Here is a 21,699-nt window from a genome sequence, read left to right as displayed (position 1 = left end):
GTAGGAAGATGGAAAAATAAATAAATAAATAAAAAAGCATCCAAGGGTGAGGGGCCCCGAGGAGCCAGGCTAAGGCCCCGGGGCGAGCGCCCGCAGGACAGGAAAGCCCAGGCCCGGGGAAGCAGGAGCTTCACCAATCTCGGGCTCGCAGGGAGCTCGGGCAGGACGCCAGGAGGGCGGGGATGCCCTCACGCTCCCGGGTGCACTAATAGACATCTGCGCCCCGGGGAGAGCGCGCCACGCCCCGGGGCCGAGCTCCCTAAGGGGCTGCAGCGTGAGCCCCAGCAGGCGGGGAGCAGCTCGGAGGCGGCTCAGGCAGCGGCTCCGCAGAGGGGGCTGCGCGGCCCCAAGAGCGCGATTCCAGCACGTAGGTCCCGGAGCCCAAGGGGCCGAGGGACACAGCCCAGGATCCAGCACTTCCCCCGGGACAGGCAGAAGCCCGGAGTGCACAGGACAGCAAGGATGCTCCTGCTGCCGAGGCCCAGAGCGCAGATCAGCGCCCCCCCGCTCCGGAGCAACCAGACCCCTGCAGACAGACCTGCAGTAGTTACTGCAGGAGCTGACTCCAGGGCTGGAGACTTGGCAGCTGCCACTGTTGTTCCTCCTGGTGTCACCTTGTACCTGGGACTAAGCAGGGGCCTCACAGGATAAACAGCACCCACTGAGCTGTGCACGTGGCAGGGGGCTAGGCAGTTCCCCCAGGTGCACACACCTGAGAATCAGCACAGCAGCCCCCTCCCCCAGAAGACCAACTAGAAGGACGGGAAAAACAAGTTATTGACCAAGCAGCACTGGAAAGTTCCAGGGGAAGTCGAGGGATTTACAATATATAGAAACAGAGGATACTCCCCCTTGTTTTTTGTTTTCTGTTTGTTTCCCCCCCTTTCCCTCCCCCCCTTTTTTTTCTTTTCTCTTTTTACCAGTACAACTTGTTTTTGGCCACTCTGCACTGAGCAAAATGACTAGAAGGAAAACCTCACCTCAAAAGAAAGAATCAGAAACAGTCCTCTCTCCCACAGAGTTACAAAATTTGGATTACAATTCAATGTCAGAAAGCCAATTCAGAAGCACCATTATAAAGCTACTGGTGGCTCTAGAAAAAAGCATAAAGGATTCAAGAGACTTCATGACTGCAGAATTTAGAGCTAATCAGGCCGAAATTAAAAATCAATTAAATGAGATGCAATCCAAACTAGAAGTCCTAACGATGAGGGTTAACGAGCTAGAAGAACGAGTGAGTGACATAGAAGACAAGTTGATAGCAAGGAAGGAAACTGAGGAAAAAAGAGAAAAACAATGAAAGATCATAGGATAGGTTAAGGGAAATAAATGACAGTCTCAGAAGGAAAAATCTACGTTTAATTGGGGTTCCTGAGGGTGCCGAAAGGGACAGAGGTCCAGAATGTGTATTTGAACAAATCATAGCTGAGAACTTCCCTAACTTGGGAAGGGAAACAGGCATTCAGATCCAGGAGATAGAGATCCCCCCCTAAAATCAATAAAACCCGCTCAACACCTCAAAATTTAATAGTGATGCTTGCAAATTCTAAAGATAAAGAAAAGATCCTTAAAGCAGCAAGAGACAAGAAATCCCTAAATTTTATGGGGAGAAGCATTAGGATAACAGCAGACCTCTCCACAGAGACCTGGCAGGCCAGAAAGGGCTGACAGGTTATATTAAGGTCCTAAATGAGAAGAACCTGCAGCCAAGAATACTTTATCCAGCAAGGCTCTCATTCAGAATAGAAAGAGAGGTAAAGAGCTTCCAAGATAGGCAGAAACTGAAAGAATATGTGACCACCAAACCAGCTCTGCAAGAAATATTAAGGGGGACTCCGTAAAAGAAAGAGGAAGTCCAGGGAAACAATCCACAACAACAGGAACTGAATAGGTATCATGATGACACTAAATTCATATCTTTCAATAGTAATTCTGAACGTGAACGGGCTTAATGACCCCATCAAAAGGCGCAGGGTTTCAGACTGGATAAAAAAGCAAGACCCATCTCTTTGCTGTCTACAAGAGACTAATTTTAGATGTAAGGACACCTACAGCCTGAAAATAAAAGGTTGGGAACCATTTACCATTCAAATGATCCTCAAAAGAAAGCAGGGGTAGCCATCCTTATACCAGATAAATTAAAGTTTATCCCAAAGACTGAAATAAGAGATGAAGAGGATCACCATATCATTCTTAAAGGATCTATCCAACAAGAGGACCTAACAATCATCAATATATATGCCCCGAATATGGGAACTGCCAAATATATCAATCAATTAATAACCAAAGTGAAGACATACTTAGATAATAATACACTTATACTTGGTGACTTGTGACTTGAATGTAGCCCTTTCTACAATCGACAGGCATTCTAAGCACAACATCTCCAAAGAAACAAGAGCTTTAAATGATACACTGGACCAGATGGATTTCACAGATATTTACAGAACTTTACATCCAAATGCAACTGAATACACATTCTTCTCAAATGCACATGGAACTTTCTCCAGAATAGACCACATACTGGGTCACAAATCAGGTCTTAACTGAAAAGATTGGAATTGTCACCTGCATATTTTCAGACCATAATGCTTTGAAATTAGAACTAAATCAAAAGAAGAAGTTTGGAAGGATTTCAAACACATGGAGGTTAAGGACCATCCTGCCAAAAGATGAAAGGGTCAACCAGGAAATTAGGGAAGAATTAAAAAGATTCATGGAAACATGAGAATTAGGGAAGAGAATGAAGAGAGAATGAACAAATGAGAATGAGGATACAACCATTCAAAATATTTGGGATACAGCAAAAGCAGTCCTGAGGGGGAAATACATCACAATACAAGCATCCATCTAAAAACTGGAAAGAACTCAAATACACAATCTAACCTTGCACCTAAAGGAGCTGGAGAAAAAACAGCAAACAGATCCTACACCCAGCAGAAAAAGAGAGTTAATAAAGATTGAAGCAGAACCCAATGAAATAGATACCAGAAGAACTGTGGAACAGACCAACAAAACCAGGAGTTGGTTCTTTGAAAGAAATAATAAGATAGATAAACCAGCCTTATTAAAAAGAAGAGAGAAAAGACTCAAATTAATAAAATCATGAATGAGAAAGGAGAGATTATCACCAATACCAAGAAAATACAAACGATCTTAAAAACTTATTATGAGCAGCTTTACACCAATAAATTAGGCAATCTAGAAAAAATGGATGCATTTCTGGAAAACCACAAACTACCAAAACTGGAACAGGAAGAAATAGAAAATCTGAACAGGCCAATAACCAGAGAGGAAATTTAAGCAGTCATCAAAAACCTCCCATACACAAAAGTCCAGGGCCAGATGGCTTCCCAGGGGAATTCTATCAAACGTTTAAAGAAGAAACCATACCTATTCTACTAAAGCTGTTCTGAAGGATAGAAAGGGATGGAATACTTCCAAACTTGTTCTATGAGGCCAGCATCACCTTAATTCCAAAACCAGACAAAGACCCCACCAAAAAAGAGAATTATAGACCAATATCCCTGATGAACATGGATGCAAAAATTCTCAACAAGATACTAGCCAATAGGATCCAACAATACATTAAGAAGATTATTCACCATGACCAAGTGGAATTTATCCCCGGGATGCAAGGTTGATTCAACACTCGTAATCAATGTGATTGATCATATCAGCAAGAGAAAAAACAAGAACCATAGGATCCTCTCAATAGATGCAGAGAAAGCATTTGACAAAATACAGCATCCATTCCTGATCAAAACTCTTCAGAGTGTAGGGATAGAGGGAACATTCCTCAGCATCTTAAAAGCCATCTAGGAAAAGCCCACAGCAAATATCAATCTCAATGGGGAAGTACTGGGAGCCTTTCCCCTAAGATCAGGAACAAGACAGGGATGTCCATCCTTACTGCTATTCAACATAATACTAGAAGTCTTAGCCTCAGCAATCAGGCAGAAAAAGAAATAAAAGTCATTCAAATCAGCAAAGAAGAAGTTCAACTCTCCCTCTTTGCAGATGACATGATACTGTACATAGAAAATCCCAAAGACTCCACCCCAAGATTGCTAGAACTCATACAGCAATTCGGCAGTGTGGTAGGATACAAAATCAATGCCCAGAAGTCAGTGGCATTTCTATACACTAACAATGAGACTGAAGAAAGAGAAATTAAGGAGTCAATCCCATTTACAATTGCACCCAAAAGCATAAGATACCTAGGAATAGGCCCAACCAAAGTGGCAAAGGATCTATACCCTTAAAACTACAGAGCACTCCTGAAAGAAATTGAGGAAGACACAAAGAGATGGAAAAATATTCCATGCTCATGGATTGGAAGAATTAATATTGGGAAAATGTCAATGTTACCCAGGGCAATTTACACATTTAATGCAATCATTATCAAAATACCATGGACTTTCTTCAGAGTTGGAACAAATAATATTCATATTTGTGTGGAATTGAAAAGACCCCGAATAGCCAGGGGAATTTTAAAAAAGAAAACCATACCAGGGGACATCACAATGCCATATTTCAGGTTGTACTACAAAGCTGTGGTCATCAAGACAGTGTGGTACTGGCACAAAAACAGACACATATCAATGGAACAGAAGAGAGAATCCAGAAGTGGACCCTCAACTCTATGGTCAACTAATATTTGACAAAGCAGGAAAGACTACCCAATGGAAAAAAGTCTCTTCAATAAATAGTGCTGGGAAAATTGGACATCCACATGCAGAAGAATGAAACTGGACCATTCTCTTACACCATACACAAAGATAAACTCAAAATGGATGAAACATCTAAATGTGAGACAAGATTCCATCCAAATCCTAGAGGAGAACACAGGCAACACCCTTTTTGAACTTGGCCACAGCAACTTCTTGCAAGATACATCCATGAAGGCAAAAGAAAGAAAAGCAAAAATGAACTATTGGGACTTTATCAAGATAAGAAGCTTCTGCACAGCAAAAGAAACAGTCAACAAAACTAAAAGACAACCTACAGAATGGGAGAAGATATTTGCAAATGACCTCTCAGATAAAGGGCTAGTTTCCAAGATCTCTAAAGAACTTATTAAACTCAACAGCAAAGAAACAAACAATCCAATCATGAAATGGGCAAAAGACATGAAGAGAAATCTCACAGAGGAAGACATAGTCATGGCCAAGAAGTACAAGAGAAAATGCTCTGCATCACTGGCCATCAGGAAAATACAAATCGAAACCACAATGAGATACCACCTCACACCAGTGAGAATGGGGAAAATTAATAAGACAGGGAACCACAAATGTTGGAGAGGATGTGGAGAAAGGGGAAACCTCTTGCACTGTTGGTGGGAATGTGAACTGGTGCAGCCACTCTGGAAAACTGTGTGGAGGTTCCTCAAAGAGTTAAAAATAGATTTGCCCTACGACCCAGCAATTGCACTGTTGGGGATTTACCCCAAAGATACAGATGCAGTGAAACACCAGGACACCTGCACCCCGTGTTGATAGCAGCAATGTCCACAATAGCCAAACTGTGGAAGGAGCCTCGGTGTCCATCGAAAGTGAATGGATAAAGAAGTTGTGGTCTATGTATATAATGGAATATTACTCAGCCATTAGAAATGACAAATACCCACTATTTGCTTCAACGTGGAGAGACCTGGAGGGTTTTGTGTTGAGTGAAATAAGTCAATCAGAAAAGGACAAACATTATATGGTCTCATTCATTTGGGGAATATAAAAATTAGTGAAAGGGAATAAAGGGAAAGGAGAGAAAGTGAGTGAAAATATCAGTGAGGGTGACAAAACATGAGAGACACCTAACTCTGGGAAACGAACAAGGGGTAGTGGAAGGGGAAGTGGGCGGGGGTTGGAGTGACTGGGTGATGGGCACTGAGGGGGGCACTTGGCAGGATGAGCACTGGGTGTTATGCTATATGTTAGCAAATTGAACTCCAATAAAAAAAATGAAAAAATTGCTTAAGTCACTCAGCAGCACCTTAGAAGGGTTAAGGACTTACATTGACTCTTTCCTTTGCAAAAAGTAAAGGATGGTGCAAAGGAAGTTAGCACTTTTGGACTGTTCCTAGCCTAGACTCTCTTTTCTGTCTTGTAATGGAAATCTCTCATCTTATCCTCTCACTCAGCATACAGGATCTTCAGAGAAACCTAAATACAACTGGGTCAGAATGGTAATTATTTTCTTTGGCTGATGGCACAAACGAGAAAACATTTGGGAAAGTGCTGAAAACTGAGTCAAAAGAGAAAGTCTGATTATTGACCAAGTCAACAGCATCAGGGTATGACTTATTAGAGTCTTCAGTGAATCTTAAAAGGGAAGAAGCTGCTCCTTTGGGAAGTTGGCTAAGGATAGATATGATAAATGACATAGTTGGTTGAAGCATTACCCCCACAATCATGTCCTCCTAGAACTTTGTTGGGTCATGATTTGGAAATAGGGTCTTTGCTGATATAATTACTTTAAGATGAGTTCATTTTGGATTAGGATGAGCCAAATCCAGTGACTGCTGTCCCCATAAGAAGAGAAGACATAAAATAGTATACACACAGGATTAATGGCCATGTGAAGTCATAGGCAGAAGTGGAGTGACCTAACTATAAGACAAAGAATACAGAGGATTGCTGAGGATCACCAGAAACTAAAAAGAGGCAAGGAGGGACTCTTCACCAGAGCTTTCAGAGAGGGCATAGCCTGCTTGATTTCAGACTTCTGTCCTCTAGAATTCATTTTAAGCAACCCAGCATGTGGCATTTTGTTATGGTAGCTCTAGGAATCTAATACACATGGACACCTAGGAAGAAGAAAAACAGAAATATCCTGCCCCCCCCCCCAATTCAGAAAATGTACTTTCCCAAAGAAAGTATTGGGGGAAGTAGTGTGGGGAGGTAGGAGCAAGTAAGGGAGTGGCAGGTAGAGAGCCTTATGAAGGAAAGAAATTTTTATTTGTCAGGTGACTATAATATTCCAAACTCTGTATCTGTCAGTTTACATGTGTTTGCTCTCTTGATCCTCACCACAATTCTGTGATAGGAGTTTGATACTATTTGTAAATAGAGGCTTAGCTGGCCTAGGCTGGGCATCTGGCTCAAAACCACAAATTAAGAAACCACAGAATCAGGAACAAAACCGCTGCTTTCTGATTCCTATGCAGGTATTCCTTCCTCTTAAGCCTGTAATTAAATAGCCCTTCAAGCATATAGTAAATACTTCTTCCTTTGAGACTTTTAAAACCAGTCAGGACACAGTAATAGGCAACTCTCAGGAGGAATCGTCCTCTCTGGGCAGAGAGATGAAATTGGATACCTTGATAGATCTTTTCCAAGTCTAATTACTCTCACTCTTTGTAAAGTATAGGCTAAATGCAAAGTTCATTATCATTTTATTCTGAGTTAACTGAAAAACAAGACTGATTGACATTTTGGAGATATTCAACATTTATATGTGATAAATTTAGGAGACTTTAAATACATATAAAAAATCTTTTCTTAGGATGGCTTCTACTGTTTTTTTTTGTTTTTGTTTTTGTTTTTTTTTTATAGTGAAATGCTCTATACAAAAACAGATGCTTCTGAAAATACCGTGCTGCTGCTCTTCCAAAGCTAATGACCTTGGTGTCCTCAGGGCCATATAGGCACTATGCAGCCTTCCTCACCTGGAGGAGAAATGAATACTGTGCTTCTTACCTAAATTCCTCTGTGTTCACATTCACATTCTGGCTCATTCTCTTTGCCTTTCAAATGTACGGATTCTGACCTCTATTCACAATGGATAATAAGAATACTATAAATTATGATTATAGTTGAAAAAAACTTCATGTACTTTGTTTCATCCAATGCACAGTGCAGCATGTAGTATTCATATTTCAAAAAATGAAGAGCATCCAACAATGAAAGTCACTTTGCACAAAAGCACAGATGATGGGGGTCAGGGTTGGATTCATAGCTGTGTAATGTTATTTCAGTACTTCAAAACAAAATTATCCCTCAGTTTTAACCAGGAGAAGTTTGATGTTACTATGCCAACAAACAAACAACAACAAAAACTTGGTAAAATTATAAAGGCTGAAAGGCTTGTTTCTTTTCCTTCCTTGGTGTCTTAGCATGTAGAGCTTCTGTGAGAGGAGACGCTTCCCAAGAATAGGTACTTATCCTAACAATTACTCTATAAAGGAGACATATATCTCTCATCTGTTCATCAGATAATGCTATTTGCAAAAATAAGTTTTGTTCACCTACATTAAATAACTCTCCTTAATATCACTAATTCCTGAATACCTGAAATATATTTTCTTCTTGAGACTTTTTTTAAAAGATTTTATTTATTTATTCATGAGAGACACAGAGAGAGAGAGAGAGAGAAAGGCAGAGACACAGGCAGAAGGAGAAACAGGCTCCATGCAGGGAGCCTGATGTGAGACTCGATCCCGGGGCTCCAGGATCATGCACTAAACCGCTAAGCCACCCAGGGATTCCTAATTCTTGAGACTTTTTAAAGCCAGTATAGTAAGTTGTAAAATTGGCATCCTCACCCTATCCCTCACCTTGGCATATATAAAATATATATATATCGGAAATTAGTATGTGAGTATAGTTCATATGTGATTTAGATGCTAACTTCTATTTCTAAACACTAGAACATGAAGCCCTTACCTAGGAGTGAGTGGCATACTTTCTGTGCTGACCCAAAAAATTCTCTCAAGACGAAGAAAAGTCAAGACCGCATCCCATGAATATCCATGTTTTCTCTCCTTTGCTTTCTAATGCCAAGTTATCTAGTCCTATCTTTTCTACTGCCTGAATATAAGTAAAATACACTAGTTCTTTGTGTCTTGTCTGTCTCCACACTCATTCAAGCCACCGCCTCTCATTCAGACATTGAAACTTGTCTGTAGACCCCTCCCCATTTGTCATCCACTCTCCACAGTGCTGTCAGCACAGTGTCTCTAAAGCCCAAATATGATCACATCAATCAGTTGGTTAAAGCCTTTTAATAGTTTCCAGGTGCTTTCAAAATAAAGCCCATATTCCATGGTGTGCAGGCCTCCTCAGGATCTGACCGCAGACCTACCTCCCTCTTTTCCTTCCTCTCTTGCTTGCCTCTTCCCTCTCCTCCCTCTCACATATACAGTGTCACTTGTTGCCCATATACACTGTATATATACACTCTTTCCTCTCCTCACATGTACACTGTATCACTTGTTGCCCTAGCCATACTGAACTATTTTCAGTTCAAAGAAGGCTATGAGGGATCCCTGGGTGGCACAGCGGTTTGGCGCCTGCCTTTGGCCCAGGGCGCGATCCTGGAGACCCGGGATCGAATCCCACGTCGGGCTCCCGGTGCATGGAGCCTGCTTCTCCCTCTGCCTATGTCTCTGCCTCTCTCTCTCTCTCTGTGTGACTATCATAAATAAATAAAAATTAAAAACAAACAAACAAACAAAAAAAACAAAGAAGGCTATGAGTTCTCAGATCTCTAGACTTATATACCTACTGATTTCCTTGCCTGAAATATTTGACCAACTATAAAATTTTCCAATTGTTCTTTATGTTTTAGTAGAGAGAACATTTCTTCTATGCATCATCCTCTAAGTAGTGATTCCAACCCTGACTCCTGCTACACTATGAAGCATTACCTGATTGTCCTCCTTTTCTGTCCCATACAATCTTAATTACTACAGTGGTTGGCTCTTACCATAATTACCTGTGGATTATATTGTAATAATCTAAATTATAGAGACATATCTTGCTCTTTTGTCCCTTGTACTAACTGGAAGGCACTCATTAAATATTTCATAGATGTATCAATGAATGAATGAATGCATGAATGCATAGGTAGAGAAGTGACATTTCTCAGGCACAAAATGTTTGATGTTATAAACTTACTAAAAAAGACATACACCTTAAATTCTGTATAATTTTGTACTCTGCACAGAAAAAAAAACCCCTTATGCTTATATTCTTTTAACTAGATCTCTCTAGTTATTTTTTTTAATTGGATTCTCTTTCACAATTCTGTCCATCCACCCTAATACCATTCTTCTAATCTCTGTACAATTATGGGGAAAAAAATCCTCTGAAGCTGGGAGGCTATTTGAATAGGAGAGGCTCTTATTACATAGATGAGGTTAGATTGTTTGAGAGGAGCCATTTGCTCAACCGGAGTCTAGATGCTGCCAAAGTTTGATGGATATGGTCAAAGGAGTCCCTGGCACTTCAAAAGGTCAGAGAAGTTAGGCATGACCAAACTGTTCACAGATGGCTGAGGCTGTCAGCATTATTTGAAATAATCTATCCTGAAGATACTGGAGTTGAATTTGCCTGTTGAGCCATAGGGAGTTCTGTGTTCATAATAACTTCTGTGTCACTCATGGCCTCTTCTTGCCCCACACATCTCTGTGAAGACACTCACGTGTTCACTTGCCAACCCACCTAGACCTTTTCAGTAATCTTATGGGATAAGTCTAGCTTATAAAAACCTCAACTTCTCAATTTGAGTAAAGGTCATCAAGAAAGAAGCCTGTCAGTATTTAAAATCTTTGCTTTTTTTTTTTTTTTTTGCACAGTCTTTCTAGGCTGAAGAGACAGAATTGAATAAAAATCCATGACTTGTTTGACTTGAATCTAAACATGAATGAAAATAAACTCTTTACATTATTTAATTAATTCATTCAACATTTATGTACTAAGTGCTTTCTCTATCTCAGATTCTGGGCCAGACACTAGAATTATAGAGAAATACTAGACACAGCCCCTTCCCTTGATTATCAGTCTGGGTGCGATTGGGGTAGGCAGGTAAATATTAGGAAACTAACTATTCAACACCATAGTGAGTTATTATAGTTATTGGAACTACTTTATTTATTTAATCAATAAAGCATTCCACAGTATGTAATAGGGGTTGGGCTCTGTGTTGGATAGTGATATGTACAGATTATTAATAAAACATTTGTGCCCTCAAGGAACTTTCAACTCTCAGAACAAAAAAAGACAATAAAATAAACATTGATATTACAAAGAGAAATATACCACGAAGGAAGGGATTCTAGAGTACCTATTGCTGATCCATCTTATCTCTGTGTTAATTCTCTCTTACACATTAAACTGATTTGATGACTCTACTCATTGGCAAGCCACGTTTTGCTCATCCCATCTACACAAGGCAAAGGGAAACAAGAAAAGATCAAAATGTGGACTGGATTTCAGGAGTTCTGGATTATGCTCTCCACTTGTTCCCTAAACACCTGCGTGGCTTTGGAGAGCAACTTCAGTGGAGAGCCCTTCAATGTTTTTGAGGCTGGTGTTCAGGAGCAGAATGCCATTTTCTGGAGGGAATTGATGAGAATAAGTAAAGATGACTGAACTAGGTTATGGATACAATATGGGCTACCCTAGTGAGTCTAAGACCCTGCTGTAGATCAGTATTACTAGATAGCTCCTTAAAAACAGAGATACTGAGTACACCTCAGGAGTATCAGTATCTGTGGTTCAGTATCTGTGCTGGTGCAGTATCTGTGCTGACATCAAGAATCTTTATCGAATACATTTCTCAGGTAATTCTGATGTATCACTTGCTTAAAATTACCAGACTCCAGTATGGGGCTTTTGAGGGTTTTTAAAAAATATTTATTTGAGAGAGAGAGAGAGAGCGAGCGAGCGAGCATGCATTTGTTTGTGCTTAGAGAGTGGGCAGAGGGAGGAGAAAGAGTCTCAAGGAGATTACATGCTGAGCACAGAGTCTGACATGGGGCTGGATCTCAGGACCTTGAGACAGCAACCTAAACTCAAAACCAAGAGTCAGACACTCAACCAACTGCACCACCCAGGTGCCTCAGCAACCTCCAGGTTTAACACCAAACTCTGGCATGACATCAAAGGCCTTCACAATCTGCCTCCAACCTACCTTCCCAGAGGTCTTTTGTCACAGCTGTGCCATCATCTTATTCCAGCACTCATGAACAACCTGCACTCCAGGCTTACTTTTACTTTCTACTGCTTTTATATATGCTTTTACTGTCTTCTTCCTTTGAGACACATCAAACTATGGTTCCTCCTTTCCAGACTTAACTTACATTTCTTTTATCTGAGAAGTCATTTTCGACTTCCTAGGCCATCTTTAACTGCTTCCTTCTGTATGCGTTATTTAAATCTGGATTCATAAACATGTATGTCTCCCAACAGATCAGAAGCACCGTAACTATCTTAATTTATCTCTATATCAAAATGCTAATGATTATTCTGACAATATAATAGATACTCAATAAGTGATTACTAGGTGCATGAATAAAATTTGGGAGTAGATGAGCTGTTACCAAAATTAGGGCATAACATCAGGAATTTAGTTAGGCATAGGACTGCTTTAAGTATCAATCTTGGAGAAAACTATCTTGGATAGTTTTTTTTGTTTATTTGTTTTGTTTTGTTTTTAATATATACAGTGTAGAACATTTAGTAAGATATGGATCAAAGAAGATTTAATAAAAAGTTTATCTGATGTTGTGCTATCTCAACCCAACTAATGCTTTGCAAACATAACCTATTCTATGTAGTATTGTTCCAGATCCTGGGCTAGGCTAGTTGTATAAGTGGTAGTCAAATGGCCCCAGAAAGTGGAGTAGGGAGAAAATTAGTACAGGGAGATAGTCAGGTAATTAAATGGAAAATGTATCATCCATATTTGAAAGTTTTCCTAAATTCTTATTGAATATTTTTCCTCATCTCCTTTCTCAGCTAGGTTTGGGCTGCATCCTTCCCCTCCATAAAATATCTTCTAACACTAGGATAAATATAAAATTCATCATAGTCTTTCATAAGAGAATCTTGTGTCTAGGTAATTGTGGACTCCATGGTGTCTCTGGAATAATATATAGCAAAGAACAGATATTAGCTTTATGTGGGGCTAAGTCATTTTTTAAAAAGTATTTCATGTAGTGAGGTTAAGAGAAAATGAACAAATTGATGAAAATGACCAAAATGAACTAATTAATACCCAAAGCCAACAAAGCGTCAAGTGACAGGCCAAATATTCAGCAGAATCATTCCCAGAATAACAGAACCACTTTTTAAAATGATATATACTTGGGGCACCTGGGTGGCTCAGTTGATTGAGTGTCCAATTCTTGGTTTAGGCTCAGGTTGTGATCTCAGGGTACTAGGATCAAACTTGCATTGGGCTCCATGTTCAGCAGGGAGTCTGCTTGAGGATTCTCTCACTCTCTCTCCCTCCGCCCCTGCTTGTGCACTCTTTCTTTCTCTTTCTAAAATACATACATACATATGTACATAAATAAAATCTTAAAAATAAATAAAATGATATGTACTTAAATAGCACATTCACTCTAGATTTGTGCAAACATATAGACGTATCAAAGAGAGAAGGACTGCCTGAGAGGCAGGGGGTCTAGGCATGCATTCTAAGACTACTGACAGAATTTTGTACAAAATTAAGTTCTCTGGTTAAATACTGACTATCTTCTTTATTGCTAACTCTGGCTCTTCTTTCCTTTATCACCACTCTAGGTATTTGTCTCTCCAGAATATATACAATGCATTGCCCACTTTGAATTATTTCTCTTTTCATCCATTAGAAGTTATTATATCTATAAGCTTATGTGGATAAACACATTTCATTTTATAGCTAGTTATGACCAACTTATGATTCAGTATTTGTATTGAAAAGTTGAAAAGTAGCCTCAAAGGGGGAATTGCAGTTGATCAGCAATGTCTGTTCTGGGTGCAAGACATAAGGAAGGGTGGTTCATGTTCTAGATACTTGCCATCCCGGACACACACTTTTTATATATATTTACTCTATAGCTTAAACCTTTGTTAAATTCAGTTTTGGAACCAAAATCACAGATTGGGAAAAATCACATTTACCTTGTTACTAACTGCTATTGAATTCAAAAGGTTGCAAAAAGAAAAAAAAAAAAAAAGTCATTGATTCAATCAAGCATTTGATGTGGGCATAAGTGAAAAATGCAATTTTATAAAATCTTAAAAATCAGGTAGCGTGTGAAGAAAGGTTTCACATTTCCAAATGCATTATGAAGATAATGGGAGCTTTAGGTAGTTCTAAAAAAAAGAATGAAGCAAAAAGAGGGTTTTTTTTTATAATAAAATAAAAAGTAGAAGGTTTTGTGAGTTGAACCATATCATTTTCTACTAAAAGGGACTGAATGAGCACAAAATCTTGATGCAATCCTGTGACACTTTTTGTGAGCATAGTTTTTTAAATCATTATTATGTTGTTTTCTAGTAATTTTTAAAGATAATTATCAGTAAACAATAGTGATCCTTTATTCTTGCAGAGAAATATGAAACATAGTTAGAATTAATGTAGGTAGTGAATTAATACTTCTAAATGAAAACATAACCAATAAGCATGCCTTGGTAAGATTATTTAAAATGGATCTCAAAGTTTTCATGTCTTGTTCATTCATTTATTCCTTTTGTAATATGAATAGACGTGCTAGATTTCAACATTTGATAGAAAATATTTTGATATATATTGTTTTTACTTAAACAGTAGCCCTGCAAATACATATTAGAAATTCACTCATTTTGCAGGTGAGTAACAAGGAGATCCTGATATATTCTGATTCCTCAGCAAATATAGGAGGTGAGTCTTGACCCGGACCTTTTGATTCTGAAGTCCAAACATTATCCATCCCACACTGCTTTTCGGAGTATTTAACCACACACATATCTCAGAAAGTAGATTTTCTTAACATAAAACCCTAGAAAATTCATTGTAATTTGTCTATGCATGACAAGTCTTTAGGATGTAATTAAATTGTACTGTTTGTTTTCAACAATTGAAACAGTAGAATTGAAGATGGGTGAAGCTTTTATTAAATGTCTCTTGTTAATTCATAATATGTTAAAACTAGTAGAAATATACCATGTGATTCAAACACGATTTTTTCCATAATTTTATCTTACAAATAAGGTGTATCTAAATTCTGTTCCTTTTGAGGCTTCCCTGTCTCCCAGTCCTGCTAGCTGTGTTCCCCAGACACAGGGCCAGCTAACTCCCCCTTTATGCTTAGCTCCATTTTTCTGTCTTGAACCATTCGAGTCCTTAGTAAGGAAATTAAAATAGCCCTAGTAAAATAATCCTGATAATGTAGCATCAAGGCATCCTTTTAGAGGGGAAATGTCGTATGTAGTAGAATTCAATAAATGAGTTTAAATACCAACTTGCCTCTTAGAAACTGTGTATCTTTGGACAAGTTATTTTTATCTCATCAACTCTATTTCCCTCTAATGTAACTCACATGTAAAGTTAAGAAGATATCACACATCAAGAACTCAATAATGTTAGTTGTCTCCTCCAGGTCTTTGGACCATAATTTTCAAACAGAATTTCTCTTCAATAACTCCATGTATGGGATATAAAGGAGCCTCAGTAGCATTCCAGAGCAGAACTCTCTAGAATTTCTACATGAAACCTGTGTCCCACTGCCTCCTATACATCTCAGGTGTGTTCTGCCCAAAATTCTGCCAGTTGGATGCCTCTGTGTCCTCAGACCATAGGTAGGGCCCAAGGCAAGAAAGAGCTGAGAATCTTCTTCCTTTGAAGGAAATCTCATGTTGTGGGAGCATTATAAGCAAAAGGAAGAGTGGCCTGAGGTGAGGTTAGGCAAGTTGGCAGCAGCAAGGTTATATAGCAGTCAAAGAAAGGAATTCAGATTTTATTTTGAGAGCAGCGAGAAGCCATGGTAGGTTTTAAGCAAGAGACGAGATTTGATGAAATTCTTCTTGTTGTTCATATGACTTGGGTCAATGCATTCAAATGTTTCAAGCCTCAGTTTCCAAATCATGGGAAAGAGATGCCAACATCCCAGCAACTTAACAGGAGATATATGCAGGAAGACTTTGCAACTTGTAAATTCATGCAAACAAATATAATGGTAGTGGTTACTAGAAGTCATCTCTGGCAAAATATTATAAACCTGAAAACAGAAAGAAAATGGATTCCTTGATTATTTGTTTTCATTTCACTGTCTTTTATATCACATGAGGTTGAGAGGAATAGATTACTTCCACTTTGGACATTCCTTATCTGTGGAATGGAACAGAAAACTAACTCACCCAGAACATTTGTGGATTGGAGCTAGCACTGGACACAGGACCCAACAGACTTTGTAGAATGTAAAAATGGCCATTTCTTTTTTTTTTTTTAAGATTTTTAAAATTTATTTATTCATGAGAGGCAGAGACACAGGCAGAGGGAGAAGCAGGCTCCATGCAGGGAGCCCAACGTGGGACTCGATCCCGGGTCTCCAGGATCAGGCCCTGGGCTGAAGGCGGCGCTAAGCCGCTGAGCCACCCGGGCTGCCCAAAATGGCCATTTCTCAGAAGCTACTGAATGAATATAAGTTTCCTCTTTGTTGCCACTACTTGGAGATAGAACAGAGAAGAGATTTTTTCATCAACATCTGTGGTTTTTCTCTCTCATCATTTATTTATACATCCCTCAAATCCTCTGATTTCTCATATGTAAAAAGAGGACTACTAATGATAGACAATATCTATATGAACATTTAAGCATATTCCAAGAATTATACTAATAATCTACTTGTATTATCTTGCTTAAGTTTTCCAGTGTCCTCTAATATATTAGAGGTATTATAATTGCATACCTTTTACAGATGAGGGATTGGAAGGTCATGAACCAGCGCAGGTCACACCACTAAGAGATATCAGAGCTGGACTTGAACTCAGCTCTCTTTGACTTGAAAGTCAAAGTTCTGAACACCAGACTGCCACCAGCCACAGTTCCAGTGAAGATGAAAGGTAAGAGCATATGTCAAATGTTCTAGCGCTGTGTTATGTGGTATCCAGCTTCTCCAGATTCTTGGAGGCTATCTTTTTTCCTTTTGATGTTTCCTGATTCCTATGGCCAGACAGACAGTTCAGCTGTCTAGCTAAATTTCTCTTGCAAGAGTATCTAATAGACAAACTATAAACAGATAAGAGAATCCCCACTTCCATGGTATCCCATTAGTGTAGCTTGAATTCACAAGAGGCATGTAGTATAGTGGTGGTGAGCAGGCTCTGGGGCCAGACTTCTGCTATTGAATCCTGGCTCTATATCTTATTGTGTGATCTTTCTTATTTAAGTTCTCTGTGCCCAGGTATAACAATAAGAGCATCTATCTCATAACGTTCTTATGAGGATTCAAAAATCTTAGTATAGTGATTGACACATAGCTATTTCTCAACAAATATTAACTACTAACATAGCTATTTTTTTCTGTGATACAATTGCTGTTCTAGCAGTTCCAGTCTCAAGTTTGAAAGCAATAAATTATTTCTTCCAGGCTCTCTTGATCCATGGTTAATCCTCAATGCCATAAACTTAAAATCTCACCTGTTGAATTATTCTCCTTCTGTGACCCAAATTTGCATGATCTCCAGCCGTATGATAAATAGTCATTCCATAAACATTGATTTTATGTACCAGAGTGAATGACAGGTGCTAAGAAAAGATGTGTTTCTGCTTTCAAGAGGTATAGGGTTTACTGAATGTGGGGTTTAATTCTTGGTCCAGCCCTCTGTGAAGGGAACTATGGCACTGAGTGGTAGTTGCAGTAGTTTCCCTTCAGACTCTCTGTTGGAGAGTCCCCTTTCTATCTTTCCATATCTCAGGCTATCTCACAGGTTAAGTCAGGCAAGGAATAAATGAAAGTTTTTATTGGTGCTGTGGATTAGGCCACCTGATAATGTGAAAAGAAACCAGATTATGGTGTAAAAGTTCTGAGTTCAAATCTTAGCTCTACTACTGAGGAGCTGTGGCCTTGGATCAGTTATTTCACTTCTTTGAGGATTTATCCTCTATAAAGGGAAGATTTCATGAAATGAGGCAGTTATCTCACTAACAGAGATTTTGAGAAGATAAGCCATGGCACATGTAAAGCCCCCCATAGAGTTCCTGACCCAAAGTGGGGGCTCAGCCTATGCCAACTGGAGGTCGCAGCAGAAAGGCAGTGATAGCCATGCTCGTAGGAGGAGAGGCTGGGGCTGCAGCAGCAAATGTGGTAGCAACTTCTTCTCTTTGTTTGTTCAGATGCTGCCTTTAGAATCATAATGGATTATTTTAAAATTCAAAGTCCATTCTAGAGATAAAGAAAAATGATAGTGGGCTTCCCTGTAATTAATGGCATTTTTTAGCATTTCAGTCTGATTATAAATAGAATGTAAGACGCCTTCTGTGGTGAATAACGTGTCTTTCTAGTTTTCTAGATTTATGAATTTAGCCCATATGAAATTAATTATTGTGGGTGTATTACATGGATGTGAAACATCTGGAATAATAGGATTTTATTGTTAATAGACCTCTCAGGAGCTCATGACAAACATCCTTATAATAGCAACATATGCTGCTAGTTTAATGAGAACCATCACTGACAATTAATGGTTCTTGTGCTTTCAGTAAATTACACATTTTCAAATTTTATATTCTTTATTTTCATCCTTATGGTTTCGGTTTGTAACTTGTGTGAAATTAAACCCAGAGCTCCTCAAAGAGGAAGAAAATGTTTATTAAATGTGTACTATGTGCCAAGCACTGTGTTATATATTTTCAGCATGTGAGTTTACATGAACATGTAATTCTTTTGAGCCTCAAAGCAATTAGGCATCCCTTTATTTACAAACAAGAAGACAGAGGCATGATGAGATTAATAACTTAGCAATGTGGGCATCCAAACAAGAATTAGAGGTTGAGCTTATCTCTTCTTTCATTCATTAGAATAATAAAAAAATAGTTTGTTGTGGCAATGATTCCCTTTTCTATAAATCAAATTTCAGCTTTCAAAAGGCTCTTCACTTATACACACAAGAGACTTCTAGTGATCCCTGGGTCATACTGAGCTTAAACTGATGTGTGCAAGGAATTCACAAAGAAATCTGTGGATTTAAAGTTTTGACATATACTGGGACCTAATTTGTGCATAATGTAAAGTCAAAAGTCATGGGTACACCCAGGAGGAGAATATGCCATTTTTCCTTATTCTCTTGGTACAAGGAAAGAGAATTTTTATTGAGCACTGACTATGCATAAACCATATGCTGGCATTGGATAATCTAGTGCTCTGAAGAAGAGTGTTCTTCCTAGATCCCAAAGTTCACCCTGCCCTTCTGTTTGCCCCTTTCAGCTAGTTTCAAATATATTGCTGAAGAAAACTAGATGTTATTTATATGTTTTAGTTAAATAACATTAAATTTTGGGAGAAGGTTGCAAAAAGAGAATGTGATATAACAGTCAAATCAGAAAATGTGATTAGAGGAAGGAAAACAAATGGTAGACATACCATTATATCTGCAAGGCAGAGCTAGGCCCCTTCATGTCCTATTAATCTATATTTAGCCATAATTGTCTTTATGTAGATATAGAGGCAAAATTCTTATCCCTGTACCATATTTTGTTGTCTCCAAGGCATGCATGTTTTTGGAAATTATCCTATTTGAATCTTGATTATCACTTTCTCTCCTCACAAAATGTAAGTTCCAGGAGAGCAAGTACCTTTTCTGCCTTGTTTTCTGCTGTATACCTGAAGGCAAGAGTCACATAGTTGGCACTGAGTATATATTTATTAAATGAGTGAATGAATGAATAAATGAATGACTACATTTATTTCCACACAGGCTGAATTCAAACTTTATCTTATATTTACTCACATATCATTATTTAAGGAGTGTATGTTGTATACCAGGGTAGGTGTATCTATATAGACTATGTGCCATAGGTATGCTGGTTCTATCCTGTTGCAACACATACTTCATTGCTTCTGCCCTGACTGGTCCCTGAGTCTCTGAGAATCTAGCCTAATAGAAGAATATGTGATTCTTTCCTGATAAAACTTGCCATCTAGATATAGTCTGTGCATTGCTCATGTGCAAGTTTAAGAGCGATACTAGGCACTTTCAGAAACCTAGCACATAGCCCTTATCAGTCCATCACCAGGTGTGACTGTGCTTCCAGATTGTGCTTCCAGGCTGCTATTAGGGCCTCATGTTCTGCTTCTAGTCCTCACTGACAAAGGATCCTGGTACTATGATCTTTGCCTGCTATGGGCCTGACACCCTCACCTTGCCCTGCCAACTCTTTCCCAGGAGGCTGGGCCCTGCCTCCTGCTTTCTAGCTATTACCTCAGGATCTCTTGGCTGTATAGCTTGGCCAAATTCCATGTGTCCCCAACTGCCATCGTCTGATATTTTGCATTTGACACCTTAGAGGTTGATATCTCATGTCAAACTCAAGTTTATCTCTCAACTTTTCTGAATCTTTCAAATTGAATAGCTGGGACCTTTCTAGCCAACTAGGCCAATGAATATCCCTCAATTCCATACTGTACTCACTACTGATTCAGACCTATGTAAAGGGGAAAAGATGGATGTAAAGTGTATGCGTTCTTGTTTGTGTTGTATTTGTGTGTATTGAGATCAAATCTAACAGAGCTATTGAATACCCTTGCAAGATAAATTCACCTGGAGACGTAAAGAATGTAATTTGCAAGGCCAATGCAAACAATGTCTACTAATCATGAAATATAAGGTACATCTCACAACACAAGTAGGTATGTTTTTTCTTTAAAGCCTTTCTTTTTTTTTCTAAATATTTTATTTATTTATTCATGATAGACATAGAGAGAGAGAGAGGCAGAGACACAGGCAGAGGGAGAAGCAGGCTTCATGCACCGGGAGCTCCACGCAGGACTCGATCCCGGGACTCCAGGACGGCGCCCTGGGCCAAAGGCAGGCGCTAAACCACTGAGCCACCCAGGGATCCCCAGTATTTTTTTTTCTTAAGATGAGCTGACTACAATAAACTGTAGAAAGATCATTTCACTAATGATAGAAATTATTCTATACCGAACTTTTAGCTCAAGATATTCCTATATATTAAGACCAGGGCCCATTTTAAAGCTGTTCTGAATTTTATATTATATTGAGAGACTTACTAAGAGTTGGAGCGGCAAAGATGCCTAATATAAAGTTTGCTAAATATGTTTTCACTATATTGACAGCTTTCCAAAAAGGGAAGAAAACAAGACTATTGAAATGAAGAAAACCAGATTATATTCACCTTGTTATTTCAGAGTGAATAAATCCTTGACATATTCCTATAACCCAGCACCATACCTGGCACCTGGCAAGTGTTCAGTAAATGTTGGTTGAATGAAAGAATGTCAGCAACTGACCTTTGTTCTCATGGGTCATAGATGCTGAGAAAGACCAAGGTCAGAGATAATGAGACTTCACAACCTCATGGCCACCGTGAGAATTATGGAAGTGCTTTAGAAGTGAGTTATTTGAAGCTCAGTGGGGAAAGATTCTTCATCTTTCTAGATCTCTGCTGTCACTTTACAAAGAGAAATAAAAACTTATCTTGATGACAACGGACATTAGGGGATAAAGATGCCAAATACAGTCCAAGTCTGGAGCTCTCAGAGGGCAGTGGGTGAAACAGTTTGAATAACAGAAGAGTCAATCTTTAGAATCCTCCATAGAGGCTCAGAAAGATGTGTAAAGCACTTGGGATTTGATTTTACTTTTCAGGGTTTTCTGTTCTGTTCTGGTATTTGCTGTCACTGAGCAGAACAGAAAGCATCCATGGGAGAATGTTCAGGTTGTATAGTTTTTGCTTTTTTTTTTTTTTTTTTTAAGAAAAGGAAGAAGG

General features: G+C 39.0%; 1 protein-coding gene across 2 annotated transcripts in view; it reads left to right on the top strand.

Moving 5' to 3' along the window:
• TENM4 (teneurin transmembrane protein 4) overlaps positions 1-21,699 on the top strand; it is a 2,813,748-nt gene that overhangs the window by 938,904 nt on the left and 1,853,145 nt on the right. Inside the window, exon 7 of one of the 2 annotated variants that reach the window (XM_072794811.1) lies at positions 16,667-16,811. The exons of the other annotated variant lie outside the window; for it this stretch is intronic. The gene's annotated coding sequence lies outside the window, so the exon portion shown is untranslated. The remainder of the gene's footprint in view (positions 1-16,666; positions 16,812-21,699) is intronic. 2 annotated transcript variants of the gene reach the window in all.

The sequence above is a fragment of the Canis lupus genome, chromosome 23, assembly GCF_048164855.1.
Source record: "Canis lupus baileyi chromosome 23, mCanLup2.hap1, whole genome shotgun sequence".
In the NCBI taxonomy this organism is placed as follows: Eukaryota; Metazoa; Chordata; class Mammalia; order Carnivora; family Canidae; genus Canis; species Canis lupus.
This window is presented reverse-complemented; position numbering and strand designations above follow the sequence as displayed.